We start from the raw sequence: 15,258 nt of genomic DNA, 5'->3' as shown, positions 1-15,258 counted from the left end.
AGAGGATTGCCCACTGTCCGGGTTTGCTATCTGGCGAACCGCAGGAGCAGCGGATGGGCGCGGATTTAGGTTCTTCAGCTGCTGGGGCTGCTGCTGCGGTCCGCGGGCGCCGCCATTTTGCTGGAGACCGGCGCTCTGGGAGATCCAGAAACCGGACAGCTTGGTCAGCTGTTCCGGCCCCTTCTTGCGGCGTGCCATCCCCGCGAGTAACTGCTGTCTCCTCCGGTGCTGCGGGCTGTTGATACCGGGCGGCGGGGGCTCTACGGATGCGGCGTGTCCAGGGTGGCCTTGCGGAGCCGGACTAGAATGCGTCCATCTTCTCCGCCGGAAGCCACGCCCTCGTGTATTAGTGCCTTGAGTGCGGGAATTGTCTTTTATATGAATGTTTGTGGACATGTGGGGAAGAAGCACACCCTGATATACACCTCAGATATATTCCATGGCTGATCTTCATCATGTAAGAAACACTTCATGAGGAGATCAGAGATCACCAAAGACATGGATGAAATGTTGTCCCGTGTTGGCTTTTCATTGGCTGAGTAAATTTTGGGGTGTAGAGTGGTAAGTAGAGCCGTGAAATGAAGGAATCACCTTCAGAATGTCTTGCTTGTCTGTGTGACGGTTACTGATAATGATATAGCGGGTTACAGAGCTAGAAGCTGGGAGATCCCATATATCTTTATCAGTAAACTTTACACAGACAAGACAGAAATTCTGAAGTTGATGTCCTTCATTTCAAGGCTCTACCAGTGGTGACCCCGAAGCGTGTCTCTCTGTCTTCAGTCCATCCTTCCCCCATCCCCCAACAGGAGGGAAGGAGAACTCGGAGATAAACTAGGTGAGAACTTCTTTCCTTTGCTCCTGTGTGGGTTTGGGTGGCTTGGCGGAGTGCGGCACGAGAGGTAACACCGCTTGTCTTTATATTTCTACATATCTTGTCTGGGTGGAGGTCATTGGTTGGAACATATTTATACTGTTTGATTTTCTGTAAATAATTTCTGTTTTCCCTTTGAAGGGAGATATTATGTGTGGTTTGATGAAGTGATTGGCTCAATAGTTACCACTTCACTTACATGTTTAGTTTTATAAAATAGATGAACAAATATGACAAGCATTCATTCATCCATGACAAATGTTGGTCTTATTTTATTTCATTCAGTGATTTCCTATGATCATTGGGTCCATCTAGTGGCCATAATGCGGTGCTGAACTATTTTTCCTGATTGAGGTATTTTGGAACTAATACATCATTATGGCCACTAGTTGGAGCTGACAATTATAGGAAATCACTGTGTTTATTGAAATACAGCTGGACACATGCTTGTCACACTCACCCAACATAATTTTTACATAGACCCCTTAGTTTACTATGTCGGGGGGGATTCATACAAATACCTGAGATAATACTCATGCATTTATGAGTACAGAAAAAAATGAAGGTCATAGATAAACCCAGAGGATTAAACCAACCATTGATTTACAACTAAAAACTACCACATTTGGCCTTTAGATGGTGCTCAATATCATAGCAATTAGCGCCATCTAGTGTCCAAATGCAACATTTTCCATTTTAAATCTATGGAAAATATTCAACCAGCTCAGCAAATCCCCTAATAACCTTCATTGTTTCCCCAATCACACAGAAGGAATGTACATGCGTTGTCACTAGGGATGCACCGAAATTAAAATTATGGCCCGAAACCGAAAATGCAGGATGCCCTTGGCCGAAAACCGAAAATGACTTTTTCCCCCAAAAATTTTTAAAATAGATAGAAGAGGGGCATACACCAAAAACAGGTAGCGACGTACACCTGTCGCTGCCACCCTGTCACAGGATATGTACTGTGATGGGTTGGCAAGAGGTTAATTTAATTACCAATGGTATTAGTATTATGCAGCATGAGGGGGTTAATGCATTGCCACTGCTGGTCACTCATCTATTAGTGACCGACCAGTGGCAGTTAATTAATCCCTTTGTGCTGCATTAGTGCAACCAGTATCAGTGTTAATTAACACTGGTTGCACTGATACTGGTTGCACTAATGCAGCACAAAGGGGTTAATTAACTGCCACTGGTCGGTCACTAATGCATCAGTGACCAGCAGTGGCAATACATTAACCCCCTCATGCTGCATAATACTAATACCATTGGTAAGCTGCCTCAGCTGCCACCCCCCCCAATGCCTTAGCATCCCCCTCGGCAGTACACCCTCCCCCCCTCTGCCTCAGCGTCCCTCCCCATCCCAACGATTCAATCTCCTTACTGTCACTCTGCTGAGTGCTCCTCCGGTGTCCTTTATTCAAAAGAAGCGCCTCTGGCCGGCGGCCCGCCTCCCGGTGATGTCACTACTACGATCTGTGTATGAATGAAGTGACACACCGGGTTGGAGGGCGGGCAAGCGGCCGCTAATAGATATAACTATGTGAGCTTAATTTCCCTGTCAGCGGGACTGTGTGTATGAATGAACTGACCTGACACCGGGCGGGAGGGCGGGGGGAGCGGCCGCTAATAGCTATAACTATGTGAGTGCTTCACTTATCTGTCAGAGGAGATACATGCCTGACAGGGAAGTGAAGGCTCACATAGTATCTATTAGCGGCCGCTCCCCCTACCCTCCCACCCGGTGTCAGGTCAGTTCATTCATACACATAGTCCCGCTGACAGGGAAGTGAAGGCTCACATAGTTATATCTATAAGCGGCTGCTCGCCCACCCAGTGTGTCACTTCATTCATGAACAGATCATAGTAGTAGGGACATCATTGAGAGGCGGGCAGCCGGCCAGAGGCGGGGCTTTTTAAACCTGCGCTGCGCCCTCCTCCTTCCTAATGGCGGCCATTAATTTCGGCATTGTTAAACCATTATCGGCCGAAATGGGATAGGCTCATTTTCGGCCGATAATTTCGGTGGCCGAAATTTCGGTGCATCCCTAGTTGTCACTGAGAGAATTGCTATGTAAATGTTCTAATATTTACCCCTAAATGTCAGGAGACATTTATATAAAGATGGGAAGTATGGAGCAGATAAATGAATAGACCTCCTAGCAATGTTATTACCAGGCTGCAGCTAGGGGGAGCTCTAATGTGACCCCAGCAGAGTGATCCCATCTAGCTCACATTAACCCTTTCACTGCCAGATCTATGTTTGCATTATTTTTGCACACATGGTAAAATGCAGATTTTGGGCCTGAAGATTAGATAAAACCCCCAAACATCCACTAGGTATAGAGGGAGGTGGAGGAGGGAGGGGAGAGTGAACATCTTTATCTGCTTAGACCAGATGCCCTTCGAAGGAGATCTAACAGGGAAGGGGAATAGAGGAGACGAAGTGGAGAAGGTTATTGTAATAGAAGTATAGAAATAGGTGAATATAGGATTTTAATTAAGAATATGTGTGAGTATGAGATTAGGAGACGGTAGATATAATATCATTATGGAGTCTGACCGCTGGGTCAAACAGAGCTGTGGGCACTATGAAGAAGTTGGATTTAGTGAGATAAGTGATAAATGGCTAACGTGCTAATGTGATACTAGAGTTGGGGGGGGGGAGGGGGGAGAGGGAGAGACTCTATTTTTCTAATTCTTTTTATTTCCCTTTTTTTTTTTACCCTTCTTTTCTCTTTTTCTTTCCCCTTTTCTTCTTTGTTTTTAAATATAGAAAATATTAGGGACAAGGGAGAGTTCCGATGACTTTAGTTAACTGAAATAATTAAGTCCTATAATTTTGATATAATAGAGGATGTTAGAAATAATCATCTGTTAAATGTTTTACAATGTGGACTGAACTTGAAATGATGTAATGGAATATCTTCAGTGTTTCTTTTGAATAAATAAATAAAAAAAAAAAAAAAAAAACCCCAAACATATATTTTCTGAAAGCAGAGGCCCTGGAGAATAAAATGGTGGTAATTGTTAAGGTGTTCCTCATACACAAATGTCACCTTCATATCCGGGTTTATTTTCTCCTTTCCCCCATTTTCTATGGTGTGATCTTTTCTACAATACTTTGTAATAATAATGTAACACATTGTGTATTGTATTGTACACAAATTATTACCGACTCCGCCTCCACATTCCAGACACGTCATTTTCCTGACCAATTGGATTTCTTCCTTTACCATTTTATTCATTTCTTTCTGCACTCTTGTTAAAAATAAAATTGATGAAAAAATTGTGTGTGTCGTGCAATGATGACAGACTTCAGTTTTCAGAAACGGCTGGTAGGTGACACTTCCATATACAGCCCAAGGAAGTGACAAGGAGCCCCTAGGAACCTTTGGAGGAACCCTGGGTGAGAAAGGCTGGACTAGGCAGTCATATATTATTATTATTATACAGGATTTATAAAGTGCCAACAGTTTGCGCAGGCTCTACAATGTTAGGGCAAACAGTACAATTACAATACAATTCAATACAGGAGGAATCGGAGGGCCCTGCTCCTTAGAGCTTACAATCTAGGCAAGAGGGTCAAGTGATACAAAAGGTAATAACTTCTCAACGCTTCACCACGGCTTTGTTTGAACATATGTATATTACTTGTATTCTTTCTTATCTTTAATAAAGAAGAATTTGAAAGAAAAAAAAAGGTAATAACTGTGGGGGATGGGCTGATGAAGAAAATAAAAGTAAGAAAACCTAAAGTAGGCACTCTAAGATGATCCCCTAAGTAACACATATACATAATAAAGTGATTTTGAAAGGTGGGAGTGTATTGGTAAATGAACAACTAGAGAAACTGAGCTAAAATACCTGATTTCAAATCAACCACCTAAAGTAAAAGTTATATGAAGAATGTATATAACAATACTCACTGGGCTGTAAAGAAAAAATGTACTATAATGATTCAAGAAATATATATCACAAAACTGTGAAAATGTGCAAAGATTGTTGCATTAAAATGGTACCAAAATCCACTCCATACACACCTAAAAACACACACATCCACCTCTCTCACTCCATATATCTGTATATGAGCCCCTATATATATATATATGTGTATATCAATGTATATATTAACATTCAGAAAGTAAAGTGCTGATGATGGTGAACCCATGTATTGTAAAGGAACTATGGGAGAAGAGCAGTTCAATATTGATGAGGAACAAGCCTTTGACCATTCACTGGTAATGTTCTTATAAGAAATAATAGGAACCTCATAGATGTTAGCACTTGAAAGTTCCCAATAGAAAGACAAATGAGGAAGCATACATTTCTGGTAAGCTCGTACTGTTGGGTTTTTCACAGTGGTTTAGAAAGATATGAGCTAGTGTGGTCCAGAGGAGGATAGATGTTCACCAAAGACAGACACGCAAGCTAAATGAAGCATTTGATGTTTGATTGCTAAATGGACTGTGTGAAAAAAACTCCCTCACACATCTAGATAAACAGTTGTCCTCCAAATGATTGAAACAGGACCCACAGGTCACAGAGTTAATGGCTATGTTTGTAGAAACAGGCACGTAGTAATATACTCATCTGTCCGGTAGATTCATAAAGAAATGGAACCATGGTCCTTATACAAACAATTGCATCTCACAAAAGTCCGTATTCCTGTACCAGCAGATCACTAATGGGGCTAGGAGTAGAGGTGGATGATGAGTACGCCTGACCAGTTTTGCTGGGCACAGTCAGGCTGCTTCACAGGCAAAGTAGTGAGTGGCTTCATTACCACATGTTATATACACTGTGTCTGCAAATTGTTTGAAAATGGCCACATAAACAAGCGCGATGGCGCGAAAACACGCAAGCGGCATGTGACGTCATCCGGGGGCTTACCGTGCCGGGCGCAACAAGGTGGGGGACGTGGCAAGGCCCTACCCACCAGGGGGAGAAAAAAGGAGATACTCTGCAGATAGGATGCAATCACATTTGCTTAATATATAAAATAAATAAACTGAAGTATAAATCATGTAGATATAACAGTACAAAATTAAATAATGGAGTAGAGACTCCTGATGTCAAGACAAAGATCTACACAATTTAGGGGGGAGGTTGTAGGTGTTGATAAGAATGGGATGGAGCAGGGTTGGAGGGCTCCTTCCCTGTGGTTGTCATGGGAAGTGTTGAGATGTGGGAGAACCCACAATTTCTCAGAGCTTTAATCTGTTTTCCCAGAGGAAAAGCCCTCCAGGAAGGGACGGTAGCTCTCACAGTCAATTAGAGCTGGGGGGGTGGTCGCTTGGAGGCGTTTGATCCAGCGCATTTCCCGCTGCAACAAGGTTTTATTCCAATCACCCCCATGTGTGGGGATGTGGACTCTGTCAAGGGCCATAAAAGTCACTTTTGGCATTTTGTGGTGGTGTGTATTTGTGACATGATGTCCCAGGGGGAGATGGAAATTCACTATAGTCATGCTTTGCATGTGCTTGTTGACTCTACTGCCAAATACTGATGCGTTTTGCCCACGTAAAAGGCTCCACATTGGCATTCCATAAGGTATACGACTTCTTTTGTCTTGCAATTAGCGAAATGCATGGGTTCGAAAATGTCCCCATTGGGTAGCTTCTTCGTCATGCATTTACATATTAGCTGGCACTGCACGCAGTTCCCGCATGGAAAGGTGTCTTTGTCTTTGCAAAGATCTTTGCTCTGGCATTCTTTAAATTGGCTATGCACCAGGGAGTTATGGATGGAGCCAGCTTTTCTAAAAGTGATGGCCGGTCTCTCGGGTATAAGGTCTTTGATGAGGTCATCTTGAGTAAGGATGGACCAATTTTTTTCCAGAATCCTTTTCACTTGGTGGTGTTGATTAGTGAATCTTAGGATGACCCTGGTTGTTTCTTTGGTCTCATCATGTGTTTTTTTGGGAGGTTTTTTAAAGAGTAAGTCTTGGCGGTCCAAGGTTCTGACGCGATTGAAAGCTCGCTTTAGACAGGATTTTGTGTAGCCTCTTTGGAGTAGGCGTACTGTCAGAGCATCTGATTCTTTGTGGAAGTCCTCATATGTAGTGCTGTTGCGTTTGATGCGCAGGAATTGACTGTAGGGAATTGACTGTTTTAATGATGTTGGATGAAAACTCTCAGCATGTAGGATGGTGTTACCCGCTTTTTTCTTTCCTGTATAGTTTGGTATGCAGTTTACCTTGCAGATCCTTTTCAATGCTTGTGTCTAAGAAGGTTACTTGGTTTGCGCTGTATGAACTTGTGAAGTACAAATTGTAGTTGTTCTCATTCATCTTATTTAGGCATTCAATGTCACTAATTTATGCATTTTTTCACGTTTATAGAGTTTGGTGATTTACCTTGAAAAAGGCAATTGTTTGAATGTATGCCGAAACGCATCGGAACCCAATGTTTCTACACCGGGAATCACCACACCTGCTCATAAGTAATATCCAACATATGGCATAGTCTATATTGTTGATGAATAGTACCTATGTTACAAATTGCTTTTTTCTGTATATATTGTCATCTTTTTCATTTATTTTATTATTTTTTTAATAAATTGTATTTTATTTAAAACCTTACCTACACAATCCCACCATTCTTTGGCTTGAGGAACCAACCACTTTCTAATACACACATATCGACCCCCTTGCTCAGAGCTCAGAACAGCAGTTCTGGGCTCTGAGGAAGGGGGTCTGCCCTCGAAACGCGTCAGCCTAGCCACAGCAGCTCCATGCGGTTCGCTGCATGCCATCCAGCATTACGCAGTGCTGGGCTACCTTGGAGACTGTTTTATTGATTTATTGATTTGTTGATATGTGTGTATTTTCACACCATTTTTGTGAGTACATTTTATGCTATTTACTATTTTAATAAATGTTTTTAGTGGTAATGCACTAGGTCGGTGCGCCCCTCTTTTATGTTTTCTTTCTCCAGTCTGTATCGGATACCCTTGGTCCTGAGGTGGCAGCAAGACCTTCAGCCATACCTATCCAAATTTGTTGGAAACTTTCCTCTTTCTTCCCATTATTGCACTTGAGCGCAGGAGAATTGAACTACATTTCCAGGATCATCACCCAAGCCCCTTTCGTGCCAATCTCGGGTGCTTCTTTAAAAAAACCTGATGCTTTAGACGGCCTTTCTAGTGGTGATTATGTCAGCCAGATGGGTTAGTGAACTCCAAGCCCTCTCCATAAAGGAGCCGTTTCTCTCCGTCTTTGCAGACAAAATAGTACTCAAGACGGACCCACTGTTTCTTCCCAAAGTCTCTTCAGATTTTCATTGATCTCAGGAAGTCATCTTACCATCCTTTTGCCAAAATCCAGCTAACCAAGGGGAGGCAACGCAACCCTGGATGTGAGAAGGTGTGCCCTGACCTGGAAGCCACCAAACAATTTAGAAAAGTCCTGAATCTATTCGTGTTGTTTGGAGGGATCCATAGAGGGAAACCAGCTTCTAAAAACTCCATCGCCAGATGGATCAAAAACACAATAAAATCAGCTTACGACAGTCAAGAGCAAGCATGAAGGCACATTCCACACGCTCCATAGCCACATCTTGGGCAGAGAGCTGGGGCTTCGATTGAGCAAATCTGCCGGGCAGCTATCTGGTCCAGTGATTCCACTTTTGCGAAAAACACTACAGGATCGACTTGGTTTCCGCCCAAGATCTAACCTTTGGTTGAAAGGTCCTGCAGGCGGTAGTCCCACCCTAGGTATGAATCTTTGGGGTCTCATGTGACCGTTCTGGGGGATGACTGGGGAAAGCTAGAGTTATTACCTGATATCTCCTTTTTCAGGAATCCTCCAGGACAGTAGACCCCCACCCTTATTGATGTAAGATACTAAGTCCATATATCAGCATGTTCATGTTTGAAGACAAGGCAATCTTTGTACAACTGAGGGGGCAGCCTAGGGCGGCCTGTTTTAAACTTGTGTGCTTGTGTTTCCTGCAAAAGGTGGAGCCTATCTCTCATGTGACCGTCCTGGAGGATTCCTGGAAAAGGAGTTATCAGGTAATAACTCTAGCTTTTCACATTCTGCTATTTGACATTCTCAAAAAGAAAAAAATTCAAAAATCAAAATTTTTTAACATTTTTGACCAATTTGTTTTCTGCTACATATTTTTGGTAAAAAATTTTTTTTGCGGGACTGCGACATTGCCGCTGACAGATCGGACCCCTGACTGATATTTTTGACACTTTTGGGGGAGCCAATGACATTACTACAGTAATCAGTGCTAAAAATATGTACTGTTACTATAATAATGACACTGGCAGGGAAGGGGTTAACATTATGGGTGATCAAGGGGTTAAATGTGAGCCTAGGGGAGTGATTCTAACTGTGGGGGGTGGGGCTTCTGAAATGACCATAGACATGTGATCCTATATAGAAGGATCACATGGGCTCTGTGATCTTTCCAGGGAGAAGAACGGTCAGCCAGCCGTTCCTGGAGTCAGCTTCTTTTGTCTGGAGATAGGGGGAGCCAAGGAGACCATATTATGTAGAAGAGGGGTTGTTTGTCTCGGAAAAATTCTTTCATTTAGCATTATCCATGTGAGCTTACACTTCATTAAGGCGATGTCTATATCTGGGCTTTTCCAGGCGGTCCCAACAGCAGTTTTGGCCGCCAAGAACATGAAGTATATTAAGGAAGAGAGGAAAGATCGCTGGTGCCCCACATCCATGGAGTCCTATGGTGGTATGAGAGAGACAAACTCAGCCTGGGCTCCCGCCAAGCCCCCAACATGTTTTACTCCGCCCCCGGAGCTTAGTCATGGGGAAGAACATGAAGTATATTAAGGTCTGTGTGTGTCTCGGAACATTTTCCACTGGTTTATTCAGTAGGGTAATACTTGCATCTTCCATAACATTGACCGTCGTACCTGAAAAAATAAAAGTGTACCCTCATCCAAAAGAGACGCACTTTAGGACATTCCACCATATGTGTATAAGCGTGCCCATCTGGCCACATCCCCTAAAGCAGGAGGCCGACGAGCCCGGGTGATGACACCAATTTCTATTATACTTAGCGCCATCAAATGGCCAAATACACATTTTTAGTTTTAAATGAATGGTTGGTTTAACCACTTAAGCTCTGGAAGGTTTTACCCCCTTCGTGACCAGAGCATTTTTTTTTTGCTATTCAGCACTGCGCTACTTTAACTGGTAATTGTGCAGTCATGCAACACTGTAGAAAAATTACATTTATATCATTTTTTTCACACAAATAAAGCTTTTTTGTGGTCTTCGATCACAACTGGGTTTTTTATTTTTTATTATATAAACAGACATTTTGAAAAAAAAAAAAAAAAAAAAACAATATTTCTATTATAAAATATATCCAATAAATAAAAAAAAATTCTGAATACGTTTAAGTTAAGAAGTATTCCATTACATGTCTTTGGTAAAAAATAAATCCCAATAAGTGTATATTAATTGGTTTGAGTAAACGTTATAGAGTCCACAAACTATGGTATATGGTGGAATTTACACAGCTATGACATTATACTGGTAATGATCAGCAACTTATAGTGGGACTGTGATAGTGTGGCGGACAATCTGCTGACGTTGGCTGGGAGGAGCATTAACTGACACTGATATCAGTAGTGACACCAATACAGAGATCAGTGATAATACTATACACTGTCACTGTACTAATGACACTGACTGGGAACTGACACTGACACCACCAGTGACACCAATACAGAGATCAGTGATAATACTATACACTGTCACTGTACTAATGACACTGACTGGGAACTGACACTGACACCACCAGTGACACCAATACAGAGATCAGTGATAATACTATACACTGTCACTGTACTAATGACACTGACTGGGAACTGACACTGACACCACCAGTGACACCAATACAGAGATCAGTGATAATACTATACACTGTCACTGTACTAATGACACTGACTGGGGACTGACACTGACATCACCAGTGACACCAATACAGAGATCAGTGATAATACTATACACTGTCACTGTACTAATGACACTGACCGGGAACTGACACTGACATCACCAGTGACACCAATACAGAGATCAGTGATAATACTATACACTAGCACTGTACTAATAACACCGGCTGGGAAGGGGTTAATATCTAGGGACAATCAAAGGGTTGACTTGTGCCTAACAATGTGTAGTGTGTGTAATCTGTGCTGCTTTCACTGACCTCCCTTGTTTTTTTCCCCGCTTTACAGAAAATTCATTGGACGAATGTGACAAACATTCATTTAGCTGTTAAAAATTCTGGCTGTATTTTATTTAACACAGTGATTTCTTATGATCGCCAGCTCCATCTAGTGGCCATATTATGGTATTTTTCCTGGAATACCTCCATCAGTAAAAATACAGTAGTGCAAAATAAAGCATTATGGCCACTAGATGGAACCAACGATCACATGAGATAAAATTTTGCCAAAACTTGTCACAGCTGAGCGAATGTTGGTCACACTCATTTAACTATTTTTGTATTTTTAAATAGACCTCTAAGGCCCCATGCACACAGGGCGTTTTTACAGCTGCTGTTAGGAGTGTCAGGTGTTTTTTTTTTTTTTTTTGCAGCTTAAAAACGCCCCTCCATGTTATTCTATGGCCTCATGCACACACAGACGTTTTTGAGCTGTAAGTGGCATAGGCGTTTTTAAGCTGCTTTTTCCCGGCGACAGAACTAGCTTTGCAGCACGTTTTTTTCTAACGCCCCGTGTGCATGAGGCCTTAATGTTTCTGAAAGCTCACACCACAAAATGTACTCAGCCATTGGAAGGTAATGACTCTGTGACAGACCTAACCAGGACAGAGGCTTTTGGAGAGGACTGGGAGTGAGCCTCTTACCCACGGACTATGGGCCCTGGCATTTAAGGGAACACTACTCTTTAGAAGGTGTATGCCTGGGGGATCCGTGGAGTGGTCTTGTTTCTGATTCAAGTTTATGTCTCCCCAAAACACACAGACTCCGGGAACTGGAGGTTCCATATCCATATTTGGAGCCTCTATGCCTCAAACCAGCAATGACTGTAGATGTTATGTAATCAGCCCAAACCACTGGGGCTTCCTGCTATAAAGTGTTTATGTTAAGTAGATCTCTCCCATTGTTCCATTGTTTCTGTCTGTCTGCTAGTATTGTCCCCTCCACCTAGGCTGGTTTAAGTGACCAGTTAATTAGCTCATGTTAAGTATATCACTGTAAGTTATCAGTTGCTAGAGGGGGAGTAGCGTAGTTCATGTTGGCTGTTCCTTAGTTATGTTAATTATATTCTTGTTTACAGTTTGTATTGTTAGGGTAATATGATCAGGAGGGGATGTCCTCCTGTACGGTGTGAAGTATGTGTCTGAGCTTCAATAAACAGTCATTCCTTTGGATTTTACCTCACATCTTGTCTGTGTACGATGTTTGGGGTAAAAGGGGATGGTATTAGTTCTCAGTCTGCTCAGAAGGGTTTGGTAGAAGGAAGCACCTAGTCGGGGTGCCAAGCAGTTCTGTCACAGACTCCATTATTATTTTTCTACTACTATCAATGGCCAACACGGGACAACACTTCATCCATGACTTTGGTGATCTCTGATCTCCTTATGAAGTGTTTCTTACATGATGAAGATCAGCCATGGAGTATATCTGAGGTGTATATCAGGATGTGCTTGAGAGCTGTGATGTCCATCAACATTGATATAGAAGACATTTCCCACACTCAAGGCACTAATACACCTTGAGGGTTGTGTGGGACCCCTGATGTACAGGAAGACGGGACTTCAGTGTGGAACAATTCCCTCACTCAGGACAGGAAAGCAGCTTCTCTGCTGTGTGAGATCTCTGATGTTGGTAAAGATTGGACTTATCTGAAAAACATTTCCCACACTCAGGACAGGAATATGGCTTTTTCCCCATGTGAAACCTTTGATGTGTAACGAGGTATGATTTTTCATACAAAACATTTCCCACACTCTGAACAGGAAAACGGCTTCAGCCCCGTGTGCAGTTGCTGATGTGTGTGAAGATGGGACTTCTGTGAAAAGCATTTCCCACACTCAGGACAGTTATATAGCTTCTCCCCCATGTGACATCTCTGATTACATAGTTAGTGAGGTTGAAAAAAAGACATCAGTCCATCCAGTTCAACCTATGATGTGTGTGTGTGTTTTCTTTTAACCGTACATTGAATACCCCTGTATGTTGTGGTCTTTAAGGTGCCCATCTAAAAGTTTTTTGAAACTATCGATGCTCCCTGCTGATACCTCTGCTTGTGGAAGAGAATTCCACATCCTTACCGCTCTGACAGTAATGAACCCCTTACACAGTTTAAGGTTAAACCATTTTTCCTCTAGTTTTAGTGAGTGGCCACGTGTCTTATTGAATTCCCTTTCTCTGAAAAGTTTGTTCCCTATGCTAAGGTCACCAGTACAGTAATTGTACATTGATATCATATCCCCCCCTCAAGCGTCTCTTCTCCAGAGTGAATAAGTTTAATGCTTGTAGCCTTTCCTCATAGCTGATGTCCTCCATTCCCCTAATTAGATTTGTTGCCCTTCTCTGGACTTTCTCCAGTTCCAGCACATCCTTCCTGAGGACCGGTGCCAAGAACTGGACAGCATACTCCAGATGTGGCCGGACCAGAGTCTTGTAGAGCGGGAGAATAATCTCTTTATTTCTGGAGTGAATCCCCTTTTTTATACAGTGGGTACGGAAAGTATTCAGACCCCCTTAAATTTTTCACTCTTTGTTATATTGCAGCCATTTGCTAAAATCATTTAAGTTCATTCTTCTTCCTCATGAATGTACACATAGCACCCCATACTGACAGAAAAACACAGAATTGTTGACATTGTTGCAGATTTATTAAAAAAAGAAAAACTGAAATATCACATGGTCCTAAGTATTCAGACCCTTTGCTCAGTATTTAGTAGAAGCCCCCTTTTGATCTAATACAGCCAGGAGTCTTTTTGGGAAAGATGCAACAAGTCTTTCACACCTGGATTTGGGGATCCTCTGCCATTCCTCCTTGCAGATCCTCTCCAGTTCTGTCAGGTTGGATGGTAAACGTTGGTGGACAGCCATTTTTAGGTCTCTCCAGAGATGCTCAATTGGGTTTAAGTCAGGGCTCTGGCTGGGCCATTCAAGAACAGTCACGGAGTTGTTGTGAAGCCACTCCTTCGTTATTTTAGCTGTGTGCTTAGGGTCATTGTCTTGTTGGAAGGTAAACCTTCGGCCCAGTCTGAGGTCCAGAGCACTCTGGAGAAGGTTTTTGTCCAGGATATCCCTGTACTTGGCCGCATTCATCTTTCCCTCGATTGCAACCAGTCGTCCTGTCCCTGCAGCTGAAAAACACCCCCACAGCATGATGCTGCCACCACCATGCTTCACTGTTGGGACTGTATTGGACAGGTGATGAGCAGTGCCTGGTTTTCTCCACACATACCGCTTAGAATTAAGGCCAAAAAGTTCTATTTTGGTTTCATCAGACCAGAGAATCTTATTTCTCACCATCTTGGAGTCCTTCAGGTGTTTTTTAGCAAACTCCATGCGGGCTTTCATGTGTCTTACACTGAGGAGAGGCTTCCGTCGGGCCACTCTGCCATAAAGCCCCGACTGGTGGAGGGCTGCAGTGATGGTTGACTTTCTACAACTTTCTCCCATCTCCTGACTGCATCTCTGGAGCTCAGCCACAGTGATCTTTGGGTTCTTCTTTACCTCTCTCACCAAGGCTCTTCTCCCCCAATAGCTCAGTTTGGCCGGACGGCCAGCTCTAGGAAGGGTTCTGGTCGTCCCAAACGTCTTCCATTTGAGGATTATGGAGGCCACTGTGCTCTTAGGAATCTTAAGTGCAGCAGAAATCTTTTTGTAACCTTGGCCAGATCTGTGCCTTGCCACAATTCTGTCTCTGAGCTCTTCAGGCAGTTCCTTTGACCTCATGATTCTCATTTGCTCTGACATGCATTGTGATCTGGAAGGTCTTATATAGACAGGTGTGTGGCTTTCCTAATCAAGTCCAATCAGTATAATCAAACACAGCTGGACTCAAATGAAGGTGTAGAACCATCTCAAGGATGATCAGAAGAAATGGAAAGCACCTGAGTTAAATATATGAGTGTCACAGCAAAGGGTCTGAATACTTAGGACCATGTGATATTTCAGTTTTTCTTTTTTAATAAATCTGCAACAATGTCAACAATTCTGTGTTTTTCTGTCAGTATGGGGTGCTATGTGTACATTCATGAGGAAGAAGAATGAACTTAAATGATTTTAGCAAATGGCTGCAATATAACAAAGAGTGAAAAATTTAAGGGGGTCTGAATACTTTCCGTACCCACTGTACATGCCAGTATTATGTTGGCTTTCCTTGCATGCCATTGCCAAGCCTGTTGT

The 15,258-nt window shown here is 42.7% G+C and overlaps 1 protein-coding gene across 1 annotated transcript in view; it reads left to right on the top strand.

Annotated features, from left to right (window-relative positions):
* Nucleotides 1–15,258, top strand: part of LOC309543576 (uncharacterized protein) — a gene marked incomplete at its 5' end in the record, with an annotated part of 185,377 nt that overhangs the window by 130,633 nt on the left and 39,486 nt on the right.

Source organism: Pelophylax lessonae (genome assembly GCF_965119305.1).
Source record: "Pelophylax lessonae genome assembly, contig: HAP1_SCAFFOLD_232, whole genome shotgun sequence".
Classification (NCBI taxonomy): Eukaryota; Metazoa; Chordata; class Amphibia; order Anura; family Ranidae; genus Pelophylax; species Pelophylax lessonae.
Note: the sequence above shows the minus strand (reverse complement) of the source record. Positions and strands in the feature narration are given on the sequence as shown.